Source organism: Musca autumnalis, unplaced genomic scaffold (genome assembly GCF_047663935.1).
Source record: "Musca autumnalis isolate F117 unplaced genomic scaffold, ASM4766393v1 scaffold_3, whole genome shotgun sequence".
In the NCBI taxonomy this organism is placed as follows: domain Eukaryota; kingdom Metazoa; phylum Arthropoda; class Insecta; order Diptera; family Muscidae; genus Musca; species Musca autumnalis.
The window spans coordinates 64,267,744-64,283,646 of NW_027411866.1; positions in this window are offsets into that span (position 1 = coordinate 64,267,744).

Below are 15,903 nucleotides of genomic sequence, written 5' to 3' on the forward strand. Positions count from 1 at the left end.
ACATGTAATAGATTTGACAAAGCTTTCTTGTATTTCTTGAGACTTGGATGCTTCTGCATCTAACTTTCAAAGTAAATTCGATATCATCATCTTAATTGCGTTGAGTGCGTGTCAAAGTTTGCTTTACAAATGACGTACGAAACGAGACTATAGATACTATTGGTCATGAGTTATTTGCTATCATATGGACATGTAGTGGATTTGACAAAGCTTACCGTTGTAATTCTTGAGACGTGGATGTCTCTGCGTCTAACTTTCAAACGGAATTCGATATCATCATCTACATTGCATGGATTGTGTGCCATAGTTTGCTTTTCAAACGACGTAATAAATGAGACTGTAAATATTATGGGTCATGAGTTATTTGCTCTCATATGGACATGTAATGGATTTGACAAAGCTTACTCTTGCATTTCTTGAGGCTTGGATGCTTCTGCATCTAACTTTCAAGCTGAATTCGATATCATCATATAAATTGCATGGATTTATTTTTTATTTATTTATTTTATTTATTTATTTATTTCGTTTATCCTAGCACAATGAGAATGACTAGATTCTTATAAATTAGTGCTAGTGGTATAAGGCAGTTTATATAAGTACAATATTAGGTCTTAATTATAAACTATATTAATAGTGTATATTTTTGTGAAGCAATTAAATTTTTTAATTCAGTTTTAAACCTCAGGTTGTTGCTTATTATTTGTATGTTTGGTGGAAGACTATTCCAAAGACGAATCGTTGGTATGAAAAAATGTTTTTTGGACTTTGTGTTTTTAAATTTGAACTGTATAATTTTCTTCCCTCTTTTTGAATTTGCAAATTTTATGCGCTGTTTTAGGTAAGATGGATTTTGTGTCAAAGGTTATTTAACAAACGCCGTAAGAGACGAGACTGTAGATATTATGGGTCATGAGTCATTTGCACTCATATGGACATGTGATGGATTTGACAAAGCTTAACCTTGTATTTCTTAACACTAGGATGCTTCTGCATCTAGCTTTCATGGATTGTGTGTCAAAGTTTTTTAACGAACGACGTAGGAAACCAGACTGTAGATATTATGGGTCATGAGTCATTTGCTCTCATATGAACATGTAATGTATTTGACAAAGCTTACCCTTGTATTTCTTGAGACTTGGATGCTTATAAGTCTAATTTTCAAACTGAATTCGATATCATCATCTATATTGCACGGATAGTGTGTCAAAGTTTGCTGTACAAACGATGTAATAAATGAGACTGTAGATATTATGGGTCATGAGTTATTTGCTCTCATATGGAAATGTAACGGATTTCCCAAAGCGTAAACTTGTATTTCTTGACACTTGGATGCTTCTGCATCTAAAATTCAAACTGAATTCGATATCATCATATAAATTGCATGGATTGTGTGTCAAAGTTCTCTTAACAAACGACGCAAGAGCCGAGAATGTAGATATTATGGGTCATAAGTTATTTGCTCTCGTATGGACATGCAATGGATTTGACAAAGCTTACCCTTGTATTTCATGGGACTTGGATGCTTCTGCATCTAACTTTCAAACTGATTTCGATATCAACATCTAATTGCATGGATTGTGTGTCAAATTTTTCTTAACAAACGACGTAAGAAACGAGACTGTAGATATTATGGGTCATGAGTTTTTTGCTCTCATATGGACATCTAAGGGATTTGATAAAGCTTACCCTTGTATATCTTGAGACGTGGATGCTTCTGCATCTAACCTTCAAACTGAATTCGATATCATCTTATGAATTGCATGGATTGTGTGTCAAAGTTATTTTTAACAAACGACGCAAGAACCGAGATTGCAGTTATTATTGGTCATGAGTTATTTGGTCTCATATGGACATGTAATGGGTTTGATAAAGCTTACCCTTCTATTTCTTGTGATGTGGATGCTTCTGCATCTAACCTTCTTGAGTTTTGGATGCTTCTGCATCTAACTTTCAAATTGAATTCGACATCATCATAAAAATTGCATGAATAGTGTGTCATAGTTTGCTTTGCAAACGACGTAATAAATGAGACTGTAGATATTATTGGTCATGAGTTATTTGCTCTCTTATGGACATGTAATGGATTTGACAAAGCTTGCTCTTGCATTCCTTGAGACTTGGATGCTTCTGCATCTAACTTTCAGGCTGAATTCGATATCATCATATAATTTGCATGGATTGGGTGTCAAAGTTTGCTTTACAAACGACGTAAGAAACGAGACTGTAGATATTATGGGTCATGAGTTATTTGCTCTCATATGGACATGTAATGGTTTTGACAAAGCGTACCGTTGTAATTTTTGAGACGTGGATGCTTCTGCCTCTAACTTTCAAGCTGAATTCGATATCATCATCTACATTGCATGGATTGTGTGTCAAAGTTTGCTTTACAAACGACGTAAGAAACGAGAGTTATTTGCTCTCATATGGACATGTAATAGATTTGACAAAGCTTTCTTGTATTTCTTGAGACTTGGATGCTTCTGTATCTAACTTTCAAAGTAAATTCGATATCATCATCTTAATTGCGTAGATTGCGTGTCAAAGTTTGCTTTACAAATGACGTAAGAAACGAGACTATAGACACTATTGGTCATGAGTTATTTGCTTTCATATGGACATGTAGTGGATTTGACAAAGCTTACCCTTGTATTTCTTGAGACTTGGTTGCTTCTGCCAATAACTTTCAAACAGAATTCCATATCATTATCTAAATTGCATGAATTTTGTGTCAAAGTATATTTATCAAACGCCGTAGGAAACGAGACCGTAGATATTACTTGTCATGAGTCATTTGCTCTCATATGGACTTGGCAAAGCTGACCTTTGTATTTCTTGAGTTTTGGATGCTCCTGCATCTAACTTTAAAATTGAATTCGACATCATCATATAAATTGCATTGATAGTGTGTCAAAGTGTACTTTACAAACGACGTATTTGGATTTGACAAAGCTTAAACTTGTATTTCTTGACACTTGGATGCTTCTGCATCTAACATTCGAACTGAATTCGGTATCATCATATAAATTGCATGGATTGTGTGTCAAAGTTCTCTTAACAAACGACGCAAGAACCGAGAATGTAGATATTATGGGTCATAAGTTATTTGCTCTCGTATGGACATGCAATGGATTTGACAAAGCTTACCCTTGTATTTCATGGGACTTGGATGCTTCCGCATCTAACTTTCAAACTGATTTCGATATCAACATCTAATTGCATGGATTGTGTGTCAAAGTTTTCTTAACAAACGACGTAAGAAACGAGACTGTAGATATTATGGATCATGAGTTTTTTGCTCTCATATGGATATCTAAGGGATTTGATAAAGCTTACCCTTGTATTTCTTGAGACGTGGATGCTTCTGCATGTAACCTTCAAACTGAATTCGATATCATATTATGAATTGCATGGATTGTGTGTCAAAGTTGTTTTTAACAAACGATGCAAGAACCGATATTGCAGATTTATTTATTTATTTTTTTTTTTTTGGTATTATTGGTCATGAGTTATTTGCTCTCATATGGACATGTAATGGATTTGATAAAGCTTACCCTTCTATTTCTTGAGATGTGGATGCTTCTGCATCTTACCTTCAAACTGAATTCGATATCATCTTATAAATTGCAAGGATTGTGTGTCAAAGTTTTCTTAACAAACGACGTAAGAAACGAGACTGTAGATATTATGCGTCATGAGTTTTTTGCACTCATATGGACATGTGATGGATTTGACAAAGCTTAAACTTGTATTTCTTAACACTAGGATGCTTCTGCATGTAGCTTTCATGGATTGTGTGTCAAAGTTTTTTAACAAACGACGTAGGAAACCAGACTGTAGATATTATGGGTCATGAGTCATTTGCTCTCATATGAACATGTAATGTATTTGACACAGCTTACCCTTGTATTTCTTGAGACTTGGATGCTTATAAGTCTAATTTTCAAACTGAATTCGATATCATCATCTATATTGCACGGATAGGGTGTCAAAGTTTGCTGTACAAACTATGTAATAAATGAGACTGTAGATATTATGGGTCATGAGTTATTTGCTCTCATATAGAAATGTAAAGGATTTGCCAAAGCGTAAACTTGTATTTCTTGACACTTGGATGCTTCTGCATCTAACATTCAAGCTGAATTCGATATCATCATATAAATTACATGGATTGTGTGTCAAAGTTCTCTTAACAAACGACGCAAGAGCCGAGAATGTAGATATTATGGGTCATTAGTTATTTGCTCTCATATGGACATGTAATGGATTTGACAAAGCTTACTCTTGCATTTCTTGAGACTTGGATGCTTCTGCATCTAACTTTCAAGCAGAATTCGATATCATCATATAAATTGCATGGATTGTGTGTCAAAGTTTTCTTTACAAACGACGTAAGAAACGAGACTGTAGATATTATGGGTCATGAGTTATTTGCTCTCATATGGACATGTAATGGTTTTGACAAAGCTTACCGTTGTAATCCTGGAGACGTGGATGCTTCTGCGTCTAACTTTCAAACGGAATTCGATATCATCAGCTACATTGCATGGATTGTGTGTCAAAATTTGCTTTACAAACGACGTAAGAAACGAGACTGTAGATATTATGGGTCATGAGTTGTTTGCTCTCATATGGACATATAATAGATTTGACAAAGATTTCTTGTATTTCTGGAGACTTGGATGCTTCTGCATCTAACTTTCAAAGTAAATTCGATATCATCATCTTAATTGCGTAGAATGCGTGTCAAAGTTTGCTTTACAAATGACGTACGAAACGAGACTATATACTATTGGTCATGAGTTATTTGCTTTCATATGGACATGTAGTGGATTTGACAAAGCTTACCGTTGTAATTCTTGAGACTTGGATGCTTCTGCTTCTAACTTTCAAGCTGTATTCGATATCATCATATAAATTGCATGGATTTTGTGTCAAAGCTTATTTAACAAACGCCTTAAGAAACTAGACTGTAGATATTATGGATCATGAGTCATTTGCTCTCATATGGACATGTAATGGACTTGACAAAGCTGACCTTTGTATTTCTTGAGTTTTGGATGCTCCTGCATCTAATTTTCAAATTGAATTCGACATCATCATATAAATTACATTGATAGTGTGTCAAAGTTTGCTTTAACAAGTAAAAAAGTATCAGTCGGCTTTGCCGACAGAGATAAACCCTCAGCCTGTGTGTATTAAAACTATTTTTTTTCCAAAAAACGTATGTATTTAGAGGGTTTTAAAACTTTTGGCCGTATGAAACGAAAAAAATTTTGATTAGGATTAAAGAACAAAAGTTTTGCGGAGGAAATACTTAAAGGAATGGATCGACATTGACCATTATGGAAGTGGATCCCCAGCCACTACATATGGTGCCATAGGGGGTTTTTACACCATTCCTGCTGTTTGCTCAAGAAGTGTGGATTTGCCCCTGAAAAAACTTTTACCTTCGTAATTGAGGCAGCGAGTGCAAGTTGCTTCAACAAAAATAAAAGTGATTCGATAGCAGGTCTCAAAGTGAACATGTATCCGAAATTTTGAGTGGGAGGTACCGGATGGAGTGGACAAATATAGACCATATTTAAACCTGTTCTATATCTGGTAGATATATTAGGATGTGTAAAGTATGGACCAATTCGGCCACTCTCTTCAAGAGTTATCGTACGCACAATTTTTCCGAACATTTTTGAACTTTTGTGGGGGAGGTACCTGAAGGAGTGGACCGATATGGCTTATCTTCGAACTTAAACTATGTTTGGACAAAATATTACTAAGGCCAAACTTTGGACCGAATCGGTAGACCAGTTCGAGAGTTATTTTGCCCTCCAACCTCCTCACACGGTGTCATAGGGGTTTTTGCAACTTTCAGGCTATTTTCTTAGGAAGTATGGACTTGCCCCTGATGAAACTTATACCGTCGTATGGAGGGCAGTGAATACAAGTTACTAAAGCAAAAATCAAAGCGATTCGAGAGATGTTCCTAGACTGAACTTTTCCAAAATTTTGTGTGGGAGGTGCCCTACGGAGTGGTCCGATAGAGTCCATATTAAAACCTGATCTAAGTCTGGTACACGCTCCACGGTGGGCAAAGTATGGACCAAATCGGTTACACCCTTCAAGAGTTATCGTGCGTACAAATTTTCCGAACGTTTTCGAACTTTTGTGGGGGAGGTACCGGAAGGAGTGGACCGATATAGCTCATCTTCGAACTTAAACTAAGTTTGGACAAAATATTACGAAAGCCAAAATTTGAACCGAATCGGTTCATCTCTTCGAGAGTTATCGTGCGCTCCAGCCAGCCAGACAGACAGACAGACAGACAGACAGACGGACGGACATTGCTCAATCGACTCCAAATTGTCTGAAACACATTTCGTCCAAACATACTTGGGGTCTAAAACCATTATTTCGATGAGGCACATTTTGCCCGTATGAAAGTGTATATGGCGAAAAACAAAAATGTTTTACAATCGATGAATCCGAGTTTCACCCATTCAGAATTCGCGGAATGTTAGCATATTCTATATAGTATGATAAACATTCTTTAAAATGATGTGTTTTAGGAGGGATCCCATAATATCGACCATTAAAATTAATTTACTTGGAAGCTGTGTTGGCATCAATGTAGAATAATAGGTAAAAATGGGTTGAAGCCAACAAGTTTTTTTATGCTCCATTCCGATTTCTGGCTTAACCTTACATTTTATAGACATATGCCCACAGAAAGACTCAAAGAATACTTCATGGGCAATATGATACTGGTGTATCATTTTTCGATATATCCACTACATCCACCTAAAATTGATGCTGGCATTTTGAAGCCGGAATTTCGGGGTTTTTTGAATTTTTTTAATAATCCGGACGCGCAACAAGATAATATTCCAAACTCATAATAGGATTATAAAACTCGTGATTTTACGTCGTTTATGGCTTATCTCATGAGTGTGCTCCTTACAGCATCCTAGTAATTGGAGTCTAAAGTCCAATATTTGATGTGTGATTTTTTTTAAAAAACCTATTTTTAGCGTTTAAAATTTACAAGTGTCATTTAATTTCCTTTGTACCCCGCGTGAATTTAGTTTTTTTACGCGACGGATCTAATGAGCCCATCCGCGATCGAATCCATCCACTAAAACCGCGGATATAGATACCCTGAAAATAGGAAAATTAGCAAAAATTTATTTTGACAAATCCGCGTACTAAACCGCGATTTTCTTTAAAATTTTTTACACAAATGGAATCCTTTACTCGCGATTATAATATTTGCAAAAACACGTGTCATAAAAAAAACAGAGATACGCGATTAATATGGGTATTTCGCCAAAAATTGAATGTGGAGGCACATCCGCGGTTTTTGAAGAATCTATTTGAAATAGGTGATATTGACGTATTTTTGATGGGCGCTGATGAAACCGGATGCGCATCAAAATCGTATGCAAATTGCGCGATTTTTACCCACTTTAATGTTTTTTGCATTGTGTGATGCAACTGGCGGCACACTTTGACCGCAGAGTGAAACAAAAACGGATGCGCATTAACTGATTTTAACTTGTTCGCGAATAATAGGCTTTTTAAGTTACACATTTTTTGAATGATTGTAATTTCAATATTACTCTTAATTTCCTATCCTTATAAGTTATCACAGTAAGCAAATATGCTTTCACGATGGTAAACCATATTTCTTGATGAAGTTTTAGTAGTACACATTAATTATTGTATGGGATTTTAACGAAATAGTTGGAGAACTCCCAAATATTTTTTTTACTTTTTCGAATCAAACCAAAAAATATATTTGCAACAATATTTTTCAACAATAAGTTTTTCTCTTTTGTTGTTGCTATAATATGCAATTTATGTACCCAATCTCTATAAATTTGGTATCATATTTTTATACGCATTGTCTAGATTCCGCATGTATTTTTTAATTTATTTTTAAGTGTTTGTACGGAATCTGGGACAGGATAATTTGGACTTTCTTAAAATTTTTTGTACTATTTGTTGATTTTCCGCGAAAATAATAATAGATTTAATAACTATTTAAACATCTACGAATAGGTATGGAATGCTGTTAACGATTTATGCATAAATTTTCTCATAACAACAAATAAGATATTTTTAAATATTTTTTCTTTATATGAGAATAAAAACCGCCATAACTTTTGCGCGCATCGTCCAATTCTGTGAACGCGAACAGATTTGAAACCAGATTTTTTTCTTAACCTCTATGCCAAAAATTGTAGATGTGCACGCAAAAAAATTTTTTAATTTTTTTCAAATGGAATTGCAAAGGATTTTTGTTTTTCGCCATATACCCTTCATAGCCTAAAGGCTGAGGGTATAAAAACGACGTAAGAAACGAGACTAAGGATATTATGGGTCATAAGTTATTTGCACTCATATGGACATGTGATGGATTTGACAAAGCTTAACCTTGTATTTCTTAACACTAGGATGCTTCTGCATCTAGCTTTCATGGATTGTGTGTCAAAGTTTTTTAACAAACGACGTAGGAAACCAGACAGTAGATATTATGGGTCATGAGTCATTTGCTCTCACATGAACATGTAGTGTATTTGACAAAGCTTACCCTTGTATTTCTTGAGACTTGGATGCTTATAAGTCTAATTTTCAAACTGAATTCGATATCATCATCTATATTGCACGGATAGTGTGTCAAAGTTTGCTGTACAAACGACGTAATAAATGAGACTGTAGATATTATGGGTCATGAGTTATTTGCTCTCACATGGAAATGTAATGGATTGCCAAAGCGTTAACTTGTATTTCTTGACACTTGGATGCTTCTGCATCTAACATTGAAACTGAATTTGCTATCATCATATAAATTGCATGGATTGTGTGTCAAAGTTCTCTTAACAAACGACGCAAGAACCGAGAATGTAGATATTATGGGTCATAAGTTATTTGCTCTCGTATGGACATGCAATGGATTTGACAAAGCTTACCCTTGTATTTCATGGGACTTGGATGCTTCTGCATCTAACTTTCAAACTGATTTCGATATCAACATCTAATTGCATGGATTGTGTGTCAAAGTTTTCTTAACAAATGACGTAAGAAACGAGACTGTAGATATTATGGGACATGAGTTTTTTGGACATCTAAGCGATTTGATAAAGCTTACCCTTGTATATCTTGAGACGTGGATGCTTCTGCATCTAACCTTCAAACAGAATTCGATATCATCTTATGAATTGCATGGATTGTGTGTCAAAGTTATTTTTTAACAAACGACGCAAGAACCGAGATTGCAGATTTTATTGGTCATGAGTTATTTGCTCTCATATGGACATGTAATGGATTTGATAAAGCTTACCCTTCTATTTCTTGAGATGTGGATGCTTCTGCATCTAACTTTCAAATTGAATTCGACATCATCATAAAAATTGCATGGATAGTATGTCTAAGTTTGCTTTACAAATGACGTAAGAAACGAGACTATAGATATTATGGGTCATGAGTTATTTGCTCTCATATGGACATGTAATGGACTTGACAAAGCTTACCCTTGTATTTCTTGAGACTTGGATGCTACTGCATCTAACTTTCAAGCGGAATTTGATATCATCATCTTAATTGCATGGATAGTATGTCTAAGTTTGCTTTACAAATGACGTAAGAAACGAGACTGAAGATAGTATGGGTCATGAGTTTTTTGCTCTCATATGAACATGGAATGGATTTGACAAAGCTTACCCTTGTATTGCTTGAGACTGGGATGCTTCTGCATCTTACTTTCAAACTGAAATCGATATCATCTTATAAATTGCATGGATTGTGTGTCAAAGTTTTTTTAACAAATGACACAAGAACCGAGATTGCAGTTATTATTGGTCATGAGTTATTTGGTCTCATATGGACATGGAATGGATGTGACAAAGCTTACCCTTGTATTTCTTGAGACTTGGATGCTTCTGCATCTAACTTTCAAACTGAAATCGGTATCATCATCTAAATTGCATGAATAGTGTGTAAAGGTTTGCTTTACAAGCGACGTAAGAAACGAGACTGTAGATATTATGGGTCATGAGTTATTTGCTCCAATATGGACATGTAATGGATTTGACCCTTGTATTTCTTGAGACTTGGATGCTTCTGCATCTAACTTTCAAACGGAATCTGATATCATAATCTTAATTGCATGGATAGTGTGTCAAAGTTTGCTTTACCAACGATGTAAAAAACGAGACTGAAGATATTATGGGTCATGAGTTATTTGCTCTCAAATGTTTTTTTTTTATTCCATAAAAGAAGTTTACAATGTAAAGGACGTAGGTTAGCAAAATTTTGCAAATATGTTTCTTATATAAGTGGGTAGCATGGGGCTAAATACGGGCCAGATAGACCGGCGCACATGTAACGGTGGAGACCGTTTTTTTTATTTAACGGATTTTGCTGCAAATTTGTATATTGAGGTTTCAGAGAATATAAAACTAATGTACAAACTATTATCAATATATGTTCGCGTATTGCTGTAGCCCCCATTGAACTGTACCACTCGGTATGACGTATTTTAAGTATTGACGTCACAGTTTCCAAGCTATTTGATTATACATTCCCATTTTATGTTCTTAGTATATTGTAAAGCGAACTAGTATATTTAACAAACGCCGTAAGAAACGAGACTGTAGATATTATGGGTCATGAGTCATTTGCTCTCATATGGACATGTAATGGACTTGACAAAGCTGACCTTTGTATTTCTTGAGTTTTGGATGCTCCTGCATCTAATTTTCAAATTAAATTCGACATCATCATATAAATTACATTGATAGTGTGTCAAATTTTGCTTAAAAAACGACGTAAGAAACGAGACTAAGGATATTATGGGTCATAAGTTATTTGCACTCATATGGACATGTGATGGATTTGACAAAGCTTAACCTTGTATTTTTTAACACTAGGATGCTTCTGCATCTAGCTTTCATGGATTGTGTGTCAAAGTTTTTTAACAAACGACGTAGGAAACCAGACTGTAGATATTATGGGTCATGAGTCATTTGCTCTCATATGGAAATGTAATGGATTTGCCAAAGCGTATTGTATTTCTTGACACTTGGATGCTTCTGCATCTAACATTCAAACTGAATTCGGTATCATCATATAAATTGCATGGATTGTGTATCAAAGTTCTCTTAACAAACGACGCAAGAACCGAAAATGTAGATATTATGGGTCATAAGTTATTTGCTCTCGTATGGACATGCAATGGATTTGACAAAGCTTACCCTTGTATTTCATGGGACTTGGATGCTTCTGCATCTAACTTTCAAACTGATTTCGATATCAACATCTAATTGCATGGATTGTGTGTCAAAGTTTTCTTAACAAACGACGTAAGAAACGAGACTGCAGATATTATGGGACATGAGATATTTGTTCCCATATGGACATGTAATGGATTTGATAAAGCTTACCCTTCTATTTCTTTAGATGTGGATGCTTCTGCATCTAACCTTCAAACTGAATTCGATATCATCTTATGAATTGCATGGATTATGTGTCAAAGTTTTTTTAACAAACGACGCAAGAACCGAGATTGCAGATATTATTGGTCATGAGTTATTTGCTCTCATATGGACATGTAATGGATTTGATAAAGCTTACCCTTCTATTTCTTTAGATGTGGATGCTTCTGCATCTAACCTTCTTGAGTTTTGGATGCTTCTGCATCTAACTTTCAAATTGAATTCGACATCATCATAAAAATTGCATGGATAGTGTGTCATAGTTTGCTTTACAAACGACGTAATAAATTAGACTGTAGATATTATTGGTCATGAGTTATTTGCTCTCTTATGGACATGTAATGGATTTGACAAAGCTTACTCTTGCATTCCTTGAGACTTGGATGCTTCTGCATCTAACTTTCAAGCTGAATTCGATATCATCATATAAATTGCATGGATTGTGTGTCAAAGTTTGCTTTACAAACGACGTAAGAAACGAGACTGTAGATATTATGGGTCATGAGTTATTTGCTCTCATATGGACATGTAATGGACTTGACAAAGCTGACGTTTGTATTTCTTGAGACTTGGTTGCTTCTGCCAATAACTTTCAAAGTAAATTCGATATCATCCTCTAAAAATGCCGTAAGAAATGAGACTATAGATATTATTGGTCATGAGTTATTTGCTTTCATATGGACGTGTAATGGATTTGACAAAGCTTACCCTTGTATTTCTTGAGACTTGGATGCTTCTGCATCTAACTTTCAAGCGGCATTTGATATCATCATCTTAATTCCATGGATAGTATGTCTAAGTTTGCTTTAAAAATGATGTAAGAAACGAGACTGAAGATAGTATGGGTCATGAGTTATTTGCTCTCAAATGTTTTTTTTATTCCATAAAAGAAGTTTACAATATAATTTCGCCTCACAGTTCGAAATATGAGCACTTTAGTGGAAATTTACTAATATCTTTTAATGTAAAGGACGTAGGTTACCAAAATTTTGCAAATATGTTTCTTATATAAGTGGGTAGCATGGGGCTAAATATGGGCCAGATAGACCCGCGGTTTCCAGTAGCGCACATGTAACGGTGGCGACCGTTTTTTTTATTTAACGGATTTTGCTGCAAATTTGTATATTGAGGTTTCAGAGAATATAAAACTAATGTACAAACTATTATCAATATATGTTCGCGTATTGCTGTAGCCCCCATTGAACTGTACCACTCGGTATGACGTATTTTAAGTATTGACGTCACAGTTTCCAAGCTATTTGATTATACATTCCCATTTTATGTTCTTAGTATATTGTAAAGCGAACTAGTATATTTAACAAACGCCGTAAGAAACGAGACTGTAGATATTATGGGTCATGAGTTATTTGCTCTCATATGGACATGTAATGGACTTGACAAAGCTGACCTTTGTATTTCTTGAGTTTTGGATGCTCCTGCATCTAATTTTCAAATTAAATTCGACATCATCATATAAATTACATTGATAGTGTGTCAAAGTTTGCTTTAAAAACGACGTAAGAAACGAGACTAAGGATATTATGGGTCATAAGTTATTTGCACTCATATGGACATGTGATGGATTTGACAAAGCTTAACCTTGTATTTTTTAACACTAGGATGCTTCTGCATTTAGCTTTCATGGATTGTGTGTCAAAGTTTTTTAACAAACGACGTAGGAAACCAGACTGTAGATATTATGGGTCATGAGTCATTTGCTCTCATATGAACATGTAATGTATTTGACAAAGCTTACCCTTGTATTTCTTGAAACTTGGGTGCTCCTGCATCTAACTTTTAAACTGATTTCGATATCAACATCTAATTGCATGGATTGTGTGTCAAAGTTTTCTTAACAAACGACGTAAGAAACGAGACTGTAGATATTATGGGACATGAGTTTTTTGCTCTCATATGGACATCTAAGGGATTTGATAAAGCTTACCCTTGTATATCTTGAGACGTGAATGCTTATAAGTCTAATTTTCAAACTGAATTCGATATCATCATCTATATTGCACTGATAGTGTGTCAAAGTTTGCTGTACAAACGACGTAATAAATGAGACTGTAGATATTATGGGTCATGAGTTATTTGCTTTCATATGGAAATGTAATGGATTTGCCAAAGCGTATTGTATTTCTTGACACTTGGATGCTTCTGCATCTAACATTCAAACTGAATTCGGTATCATCATATAAATTGCATGGATTGTGTATCAAAGTTCTCTTAACAAACGACGCAAGAACCGAGAATGTAGATATTATGGGTCATAAGTTATTTGCTCTCGTATGGACATGCAATGGATTTGACAAAGCTTACCCTTGTATTTCATGGGACTTGGATGCTTCTGCATCTAATAGGTCATTTAGATATGACATCATTAGCCGGATTTAGCGCGTTATCAGGTTATATTTGCTAAATCCGGCCAAAATCGACCAGTTTTCCCATACAAAAATAAATCCTCTTATTGAGTGGATTTGTTTTAAATCCGTCATAAATCCTCGTATACAACTCTGTTTTTTGCAACATGTTGCTAGAAAATACAAAAAGTTGCAAGCTGGCACAAGAAACAAGGTAGATGCATCGGTGAATTGCTGTAACAAAAATAATTTAAAATGTCAAAATTTGTAAACAAGTCGAAAAAATTAAATTTCTTTGATATACAAAGTTGATTTTAATCAACAAAGACTAATATCTACGATGTCTAAACGATAAAATTATTTTTTATTTGCTCATTAGATAGCATTAGTAGCATAATATGCTAACATTTTTAATATTAAACAATAAATTTGTAATTTGCCGTGTGTTCTTTTGAGACGAATTCAATTTACAACAACTTCTTTTGACGTTTCATATTTGATCGGATGGGCTGATGCATCTACCTTGGTAATTGTGCTATGAACAAAAATCAGCTGACTGCCATTTAAATCCTCCAAAGTGTATATCTAAATGCAATGAGATTTGTACAGGATTTATTAAATCCAGTCGAGGATTTATGGCTAGTCTAAATGAACTATAACTTTCAAACTGATTTCGATATCAACATCTAATTGCATGGATTGTGTGTCAAAGTTTTCTTAACAAACGACGTAAGAAACGAGACTGTAGATATTATGGGACATGAGTTTTTTTGCTCTCATATGGACATCTAAGGGATTTGATAAAACTTACCCTTGTATATCTTGAGACGTGGATGCTTCTGCATCTAACCTTCAAACTGAATTCGATATCATCTTATGAATTGCATGGATTGTGTGTCAAAGTTTTTTTTAACAAACGACGCAAGAACCGAGATTGCTGATATTATTGGTCATGAGTTATTTGCTCTCATATGGACATGTAATGGATTTGATAAAGCTTACCCTTCTATTTCTTGAGATGTGGATGCTTCTGCATCTAACCTTCTTGAGTTTTGGATGCTTCTGCATCTAACTTTCAAATTGAATTCGACATCATCATAAAAATTGCATGGATAGTGTGTCATAGTTTGCTTTACAAACGACGTAATAAATTAGACTGTAGATATTATTGGTCATGAGTTATTTGCTCTCTTATGGACATGTAATGGATTTGACAAAGCTTACTCTTGCATTCCTTGAGACTTGGATGCTTCTGCATCTAACTTTCAAGCTGAATTCGATATCATCATATAAATTGCATGGATTGTGTGTCAAAGTTTTTTTTAACAAATGACACAAGAACCGAGATTGCAGATATTATTGGTCATGAGTTATTTGCTCTCATATGGACATGGAATGGATGTGACAAAGCTTACCCTTGTATTTCTTGAGACTTGGATGCTTCTGCATCTAACTTTCAAACTGAAATCGGTATCATCATCTAAATTGCAGGAATAGTGTGTAAAGGTTTGCTTTACAAGCGACGTAAGAAACGAGACTGTAGATATTATGGGTCATGAGTTATTTGCTCCAATATGGACATGTAATGGATTTGACCCTTGTATTTCTTGAGACTTGGATGCTTCTGCATCTAAATTTCAAACGAAATCTGATATCACAATCTTAATTGCATGCAACGATGTAAAAAACGAGACTGAAGATATTATGGGTCATGAGTTATTTGCTCTCAAATGTTTTTTTTTATTCCATAAAAGAAGTTTGCAATATAATTTCGCCTCACAGTTCGAAATATGAGCACTTTAGTGGAAATTTACTAATATCTTTTAATGTAAAGGTCGTAGGTTACAGAAATTTTGCAAATATGTTTCTTATATAAGTGGGTAGCATGGGGCTAAATATGGGCCAGATAGACCCGCGGTTTCCAGTAGCGCACATGTAACGGTGGCGACCGTTTTTTTTTTTATTTAATGGATTTTGCTGCAAATTTGTATATTGAGGTTTCAGAGAATATAAAACTAATGTACAAACTATTATCAATATATGTTCGC